Source organism: Argiope bruennichi, chromosome 1, assembly GCF_947563725.1.
Source record: "Argiope bruennichi chromosome 1, qqArgBrue1.1, whole genome shotgun sequence".
In the NCBI taxonomy this organism is placed as follows: Eukaryota; Metazoa; Arthropoda; class Arachnida; order Araneae; family Araneidae; genus Argiope; species Argiope bruennichi.
This window is the reverse complement of record NC_079151.1, coordinates 72,615,403-72,624,561: the sequence shown is the minus strand read 5'-3', so window position 1 is coordinate 72,624,561 and position 9,159 is coordinate 72,615,403. Positions and strand designations below refer to the sequence as shown.

Genomic DNA, 9,159 nt, shown 5'->3' with positions numbered 1-9,159 from the left:
CAATTTTAATGTTATTTTTTCATTATTTCACATTTATAAACTATAATAAATGTTTTATTTGTATTACAGCACCATCTATCGGTAGATTTTTGTACTAATTTTTTTATTTAAAAAGTGTCAAGCTCATTATTTGAATTATCTGTTGTTCAAATTTTATGTTATTTGGATTATTAGAAAGTAATATAGAGCCCTCTAAGGAGAGAAACTTATTTCTTATACGAAACTTCTTTCTTTAAACGAAGCTGTACAAGTATTCAGTGAATACATTCCAATAGATATAAAAATTAAGAAATTTCTTATACTCTTTCTTATCAAATGGGTTGCTGCGAGGTTGTTCATCTTTTTCCGTTTGATTCTGGCGGGATTTCGATCTTGCATCACACTGAGAATGTTCATTATGAATAATTATTTTTCATTCAAGCAAGTTTCTCCCCCTATCTTTTTTTTTTTTTTTAATCAAAGTGGTATTTTCTTTTTCTATTTTTCTTATATTTCTGTTTAGATTATTAATTAGATTGGTTTCTGTTTTCATGTCTTGAAACATTTTCCTAACTTTTAATATGAATTCAGATAAAGATTTAAGAATAGATGAGCCTTTACGTAAGCTTTCTTGAATATTTTGCTAATATCTGCAAACGTAATTTATTCTTTGTAAAAAATAATCCCAAATTACTTCCATTAATTCAGTTTCATGTTCATCAAAATTTTTTTAAAGAATGTTTTAATTTCTAATTTATAAGTTGGTTTTTCATTTACATTGTTACTTATTTCGTTTGAGAGTTTTTGAATTTCTTTGTCATCCATCGTCATAACTGCAACTGCATGGGGTTTGGCAAACCATCCAATATTCGCCTACCCTTTTACCATTTTTTAAATCGCCATTCTTAAGATTTTTTTTATTGCATCTAATTTCAGAGTTGCACAGATGAAAAAATGCAATTAAATGCTTTGAATAAAATTTAAATAACTTATATAGATGTGCAAACTTCGGTTGGATCCTAGCACAGCCCACCTCTTGGCGTCTTTTTGAATTCTCGCTAAACGAGTGGCGATAACTTCGCAAATGTGGCAACCTAAAAAAATGTTTTTTTTTTTTTTTAAATTATTTTTATTATTTTTATTTTTTTATATTTATTTCATTTTATTTATTTATTTATTTTATTTTTAGTATTATTTATTTATTATTTTATTACTATTATTTATTATATTTATTTTATTTATTATTATTTCTGGCCTTCAAGCATCGTTTTTTAATTGAAAAATAATAATTACAAATATTCAATTAGTAGTCAACTTGGCGAGATTTCAAATAAGTCGCCAAGAGGTGGGCCCATCTAAGATTTTACCCAAACTTCTGCTGCATAATTTACAATTAAATATAAAGAGTGCTTAGCACATGTAACTTATGCTTGAATCAGAAGGAATTCCTAAATATTTCCTTTCTTGACGACAAATCTTAAAATAAATGTCAATTGATCAGCTTGTCACATCAGATGTTGAATTAACGTTAATTGAAAAGTACATGACTTCCTTAATTTTTGCAATTAAATGCTGCTTTACCTCACTTGCAATGCTCTTCATTTGAGCTCGCCAGATGAAGAATGAGAAAAATAGCTCAAATTTCCTAGACTTGCTATATCAGTCGAAATTGATTCCTTAAAAAAACTATCAAATCTGAAAGTCACAGAATGCAACATCAGAAATTACTTATTCGTTTAAATTGAACATTTTCTCTCTGCCATTGAAATGCAATAGCCAAGTTGGACAAAAATGTTACTTTGTTAAAGATTCGTTTCAGGACATATTGCAGTTCAGTAATTTTGCTACCAATGAATCTTGGCTACCTGAGTATCAACCTTGGCTACCTGAGTCAAAATCTCCAAATGCTTCTTCAAATAAAAAATTGCTTCGATGCGATATTAGAGTAGATTCATTGAGCGAAATTCTTCCAAATCCGATGTAGAAAAATATTTGTACACAAACCAATACATTCATTCAGTAGTCTTAAAATTTTAATTCCATTTTTTCTTGATTCTGTAATTACATTTATAATGTATTTCAGTATAATAAATGTATGAGATTATTTTCTGTTTCTTATGAATTCATTGTGATTGTATAGCATTTCTGTAGCTTTCTGCGACTCAACATTTACGATTTTAGTTTTGATCTTCAAGTACTTGATAAAAAAAAATTATTTTCCTTTTTAATACACTTATAAAAGCGCTTTTTTTAAAAAGTTTTTTTTAATAGTTTATAGTTATTTTCTAGTTTTTAATCTTTATTTCTAATGATAGACATTATGGCATAAAAAAAGTGTAAACGAACATGGTTATCTGGCATTGCAAGGCTTTATACTAATCACGATACCATTTAGGCTCTTTTTCTGTAAATTTATATTTTAAATAATCGATAAAATTTCATCATAAAAAAATCGTCTTTTATTAATAGTTCTACATTTCTAAAATTTTCTACTTTGTACATGATTTGTGTAATTAATATTCTATTAGACTAGAAAATATTCTAGTTCGCATTAATAGTATTCTTATTTTATGAAAAAACAATAATTTTTATCTTTTTATAATATTTTTATTTTCTTGTTTCAAATAATTTTTTAAATCAAAACATGGACAGTAAAAACTTGAGATTCTGATAAGAATTCCAAGTTTTGCTCGAATTAAACAAATTTTAAGCTAATTAAACTAATTTTAATCGCTTTAATAAGATATTCAATGAGCATTCAAGAATTTCTCAGATTTTTTCAGAAGAAGAATTTGCATTGTGATGTAATATCTTTATAACATTGCTTGATTTTTTTTGATAAGGTAATATTATTTCCTCTTTTTACTATCCAATAAAATTCTGTCAAAATGCTTTATTTTTGTTATTTTCTACTATTTATATTTAAATATATTTCATAATTCATGCTACAAATAATGCAATCTAAAAAGTAATATTTAGCAAATTAATTTCTAGAATTCTTTTTTATTGCTAAATCAATATATTAATTAATAATTACGAGTCTAAAATTATTAAAATATTTTATTTCGTTAGAAATTAATAATTGTGCAAAATTTCAATCCTCTTGTACTTTAGGTAGTGAGCGAAAAGTTAATAGCAATATTTCATCCTTATAAGCATGAAATATGAAAAGTTAAGTAGAAATGTTTATTAATAAATTAAAAAAATACCTAAATCTTGTTCAGGATTTAAACTCGATCACCTTGGTAAACATATAGATCCAAACTATGTTTTTTTTTTTTTTTGAATCAACTTCTATTTATACAGGAAAACACAAATAAAGTAAGATGAAATAGATGAATAGATGTAAGATGAAACAAGAAGTAAGATGAAATCTTAATGTTACACAATACCCAACCACAAAAATGTGGTATGTTTCTCTTTTAAAGCAAGTTGACGATAGAAATAGGATATTTATGCACATAAAAAATACCCAAGGCTTCTGTAAAATTCGAAAACAATTAATCTGTAAAATGTAGAAAGCAAAACTATGGTTTGTTATTAAGTATCGGTTTAAGAAAGCATAGATAAAATAAATCAACTTAGAGACATAAGGAAGGCAAGAAGTAATCCTAATTTAATATTCCACGTAATCACCAAAGGTGTGGTGCCAAGTTTCCTTTATATAGTCAGCTGACGGCAGAAATAGTTCTTTTCTCATATAAGGAAACATCCAATCTTTTTCTGGATTCAATCCGATCAAATTGGGACGAAATCTTATGCGCAAATCATTTTACGAAATTGGCTGGCTTTCTGTAAGTTTACATCCACATTTTAAACAGTCATATAAAATTTAATCGAGAAGAAAATTACCTTTTAATATTCCAGAATTCTAAAAATAAATATTCTAATTTATTAAAAATCAATATATTTAATATTCTCGTTTAGATAAATAGTATTCTTATAAAAGCAAAAGCATTTTATTTCTTTTGTTACTATTAGATTCTTAATTTTTTCTTTTAAGTATGTTTTTTCTGGAAAATTTGAGGTTAACTTTTGATAGAAGAACTCTAAATAAGTTGAATTTCCAATCCAGCACTTTTCTAATATATTTTAATTTTTCATAAATATTTGCTTCTTATGATAAAAAAAGAGAATATCATCGAATTAGAATATATTAAAAAAACACTGTCATGAAAAAATTGAAGTCTATTTTTGAGATAGAATATCTGTATGAAAAAACTTAATTTTTTTAATGATGCACTGACAATTATTGCATTTTTGATTTTTCCACTTTAAACTCTCTTATTTTGTATTTTTTAAGCAATTAATTATTTATTTGTTAATAATTTATACATTATGTGACGATATGACATTTTACTGTTGATTTCAATTCTTTTATATATAGGATTGCTTACAATGCACTTTTGTAGTTTTGAAATGTTATTATTTGGATAAAAAATATTCTGTAAAATATTCAAGAATATTGTTGACAATTTTATTAAAAATATTCTTAGTACAATAGTATGCTGTGCAAAAGCCAAAAAACTTATTACAGCTTCAATTATAAAAATTATGAAATTATCCCTTTTGCACCCGCTTTATATCTTTTTGTGCGGATATAAAGCGGGTGCTATATATATATATATATATATATATATATATATACACATACATACATACCGAATTCTACCGACTAATTCAGAGGGGTGATAATAGGCACCAGGAGAATTACCATACAACATGGGGTCCCAAATGACTTTTAGTAGGTGAAAATTGCAAAAATATAGAGAGTCGGAGAACTGTTGGAAACTACAAAAAATTAACAAACAGTACCTACGACTCTATGTTTTCTGGTAATTTTTCATCTACTTAATGCCTATTATCCTTGCTCTGAATTTGTCTTTCGAATCTGACAACTCTGTCTGCGAACATCGATACTGATGTTGCAGCTATGTTTTCTGGTTCCCATTTTAGTTTTTCTTGAATATCTTTAAAACTCCCCGGTTCTCATATTACACGCTTAAACAAATTATAGAATATAAAATTCCTTAGATTTTCAAGCTTTTATTTTTCTTAAAGTTTTAAAAGTTTTGCAAATATGGATTCTAAACTATTTTTTCATTTTCAATAATTTACGATCCCCTAGATCAGATCATCAAATCCGCATGTTACCAGCATGAAAAAAACTTATAAGAATGTGCTTTCATTTTTAAAAAATTCATAGTTGAAACACCATTTGTTATTTTTTTATTAATTTTTTACAATTTCTAACAGTTCTCCGACTCTCTATATTTTTTTGCGATTTTCACCTACTAAGCGAAGTTTGGGACCCCATGTTGAATGGTGATTCTTTATTCTCTTGATGTCTACTATCACCCTCTGAATTTGTCGGTCGAATTCGGCAACACACTATATATATATATTTACACATATAATGATATTTTATACGCTAACTTCAATTTAATTAATTTCCAATGCTTTATCTTAATTTAGCCCATAGTAAGTTCATTCTCTTATTTCTTCATTCAATTACACTTTCTCTACTTAATTAATTCAAGAGAAGCTTTGTAAAATTGCTGAATCGGCTGAAAGCTGACACATTCTCACGCTCCGCGTGAAGGGGAAGAAAAATGTCCAATAAGCACATTCTTTTTTAAAGATCCCTGTGTTTCCCTTACTTGTGATTGACATGCGTTAGAAATCCCTAGCAGAATCTTAATAATATATTAGCATTGTAAAAAAATATTTTCCCTATCCATATTTCATTTTATATAAGACGAGGGATAATTTATTTCGCGTTTCTTCCCCACTTCTGCTTTTGTGTCGCATTGTGGCGAACGTGCCTTATCCGCGTCTGTGCTTGAAAATAATTATGATTTCCTGGAATGGATATTAAAATTAATTTTAAAATGTAAAAAGTCTTTCCACTGTCTTCGAAACTGCATTCTGCTTCACATAAAATAATGCTTACATGTTAAAGAGTGAAAAATTGTCAAATGTACTAAAAGAATTAAAATTAAATCCACGGGAAAGGAAAATGAATCATGCAATAGCTCTTCGCCGACGCTCTTCGTTGCGGCTAGCTGTCTCCTGTGTCTCCGTGGCCATGGTTCGTCATGGCCAGCCGTCTACAGTCTCCCGTGGCATAGCTTCGCCGTGTCGTTCCACGCCAGTCGATGAGATACCCTTGTGTTTGTACTCCGAAGATGATTCCGTGCTGGCTCGGGCGCTCTCTCTCTTGCTACACTGAAGTTCTCCCACACCGATGGTGTTCTCCTACGGCCACGTCGTTCCACGCAGCCGATACAATATCCCCTGATGTACCGTGCCTTCCGTAATTTGTGACCTCATTCGATATTCCGGTTTTGTTGGTCAATAGATATCCTTGTGTTTGTGCTCCATATCGTCATGTGCGTGCTTTTTATATCTTCAAGGAGTTGGGGCTCCTTGTCATCATAAAAAATTTTCTGGCTCCTTACCTGTGCTGAAAATCCCGATCTCGACGTCATTTTCTTGTTATATTATCATTTCAATATAAAAATAGCTTTCCGTCACCTGTCGTAGTCTCCAGTTCCGGTGCTCAAAATTGCATTTTGAGATTAATTAAAAAAGTGATTATTCTTCAAAAAGTGATCAGTGTTTTGAAAAAAATGATCCATCAGCTGACTCAACGAGTGAAATTCAAAATTTATATTCTGTACTTTTGATTTGATTTTAAATTGCATTTTTCTATTATGATATAATTGCAAATAATCTTTTTATATTATTATTCAAAATACCATGAGTTTTAGTTTAAAATATTGAGTTTTTAAAATTTTTTCAAATCTATTATTTAAAAATTATGCATACAGACCTTGTAAACGAAAAAAGTAACATACCAAGATTCTTATATACTTAATAATTAATGGCACGTGATAATTAGACTAAGGTAGTATGTACCTCAGAGGAAATTTTTACACCACTGACAGCTATTAAGTTGCCCTCTATTATCCCTGTGTCCAAATACTTGTTTTTTTTTACAAAACAAAAATGTTTTTTTTCTTTTATTACCAAATATTTTTTATATATTTCCCAAACTTTTAATCATAAGAGTATTTTGAATCTTGTGTTTGTTACATTCATTCACAAGTGTTTTGTTTGAAATCTTTGAGTTTTGCATTTATTATTTTTAGTTCCACGTTTTCACTTCATATTTTTAAATTTTGCAATTAATATCATTTCCAAATGATTTATTTGAAATACATGAATCTTACATTTATTTACATTTCCAAAAATTTTATATGAAACCATTGAATTTTACAAGTATTATTTTCATTTCCAGGAATTTCATTACAAATTTTTGAATCTTATATTTATGGTTTCAGTTCCAAGTGTTTAATATGAAATATTTCAATTTTGCAAGTATTATTTTCATATTCAAGTTTTTTTACCTGAAGCTTTGAATCTTGTGGTTTTATTTACAGCTAAAATACTTTATTTAAAATCATAACTATACTGATATTTCATTTGGGTAAAATCATAACAATATTGATAATATATTTAATAATTTACTTCTAACTTAACAATTTCGTTGAGTCAGACTTTCTAGAATTTAAGAATAATATAAGCACGCCTGTCAGATTATTTTCACCAAATTAAGTAAACTACAGAATAATAACAAGAATACAGTTGTGAATTAAATCATTTAAAATTTTAATATTTTGTTATTACTGTTGATTATTAAGGTTTTTATATAGTATTTTCACAATTATAATTCTTGGTCTTTTTTAAATTTCTAATATAAAATGATGAATAGGATTTCTGTATGAATGTTTATATAATGTGAAGGTAAGGGAATCTTGGGTGTCACTTTCAATATACTTTTAAATATTAACCTCTTACTCAGACACCACTGTGAGGTATGGTTGCGTGTCAAAGGGCCCGACACACTTCCACGTCTTGCGATGAGGGGAAAATTGTAATGATATTTTAAACGCTAATTTTAATTTAATTAATTTCCAAGGTTTTATCTTAATTTAGCCCATAGTAAGTTCCTTCTCTTATTTCTTGATCCAATTCCACTTCTCTACTTAATTAATTCAAGGGAAGCTTTGTAAAATTGCTGAATGGGCTAAACGCCGACACATTTTCACGCTCCACGTGAAGGGCTAAAAAAATACCCAATAAGCACATTCTTTTTTAAAGATCCCTGTGTTTCCCTTACTTGTGATTGACATGCATCAGAAATCCCTATCAGAATCTTAATAATATATTAGCACTGTAAAAAAATATTTTCCCTATCCTTATCTCATGTTATATAAGACGAGGGATAATTTATTCGCTTCTTCCCCACTTCTGCTTTTGTGTCGCGTTGTGGCGGGCGTTCCTTGTCCGCGTCTCTGCTTGTAAATAATTATGCTTTCCCAGAATGGATATTAAAATTAATTTAAAAATGTAAAAAGTCTTTTCACTGACTTCTAAACTGCATTCTGCTTCACTTAAAATAATATATATATTCAAATTAAAATAAGTTTAGGTTAACTTCAATATATACTTTTTTATATGTACTTACTAAATGATATCCGATGTTAATTATAATGAAAATACTATTTTTTGCTTTTTATTAATAAAATATTAACTATGTAACTGCCTAGAAACATCTAATAAAACTTTTCTTGTTCTTTCATACGTATATAATTCAAAGCTTGATTTAAAAGATAACCAGCTCGATTTTAACATCGGAATCCTATTAATCATATTTGGAATTCTTTAAAAGAACCTACTACTAAGCTGAATTCTCCTCTTCAAATCCTAACTATGCTTAGAATCATTTTCCAAGACCTCATCGACTCGATGATCAGAAAATCCCATCTCCTTCTATAACTTATCCAGATAGTCGCCTTTCATGTTAAAGATGCTTTCCCCTTAGAACACTGTCCCATATCCCTTTAACTGCAACCGTTTCGGTTATTGAAAGATGGAATGGTAAGAAAACGTCCCATCTATTAAGGTATTAAGGATCACACACACACACACACACACACACACACACACACACACACACACACACACACACACACACACACACACACACACACACACACACACACACACACACACACACACACACACACACACACACACACACACACACACACACACACACACACACACACACACACCAGATTTGAAAAGAAAATTATACAAATGCAGAAACAA

The 9,159-nt window shown here is 28.7% G+C and overlaps 1 protein-coding gene across 1 annotated transcript in view; it reads left to right on the top strand.

The window, feature by feature from the left end:
• The first annotated feature begins 3,692 nt into the window (after positions 1-3,692).
• LOC129981556 (alkylglycerol monooxygenase-like) overlaps positions 3,693-9,159 on the top strand; it is a 57,188-nt gene continuing 51,721 nt past the window's right edge. Inside the window, exon 1 of the mRNA XM_056092449.1 lies at positions 3,693-3,773. The gene's annotated coding sequence lies outside the window, so the exon portion shown is untranslated. The remainder of the gene's footprint in view (positions 3,774-9,159) is intronic.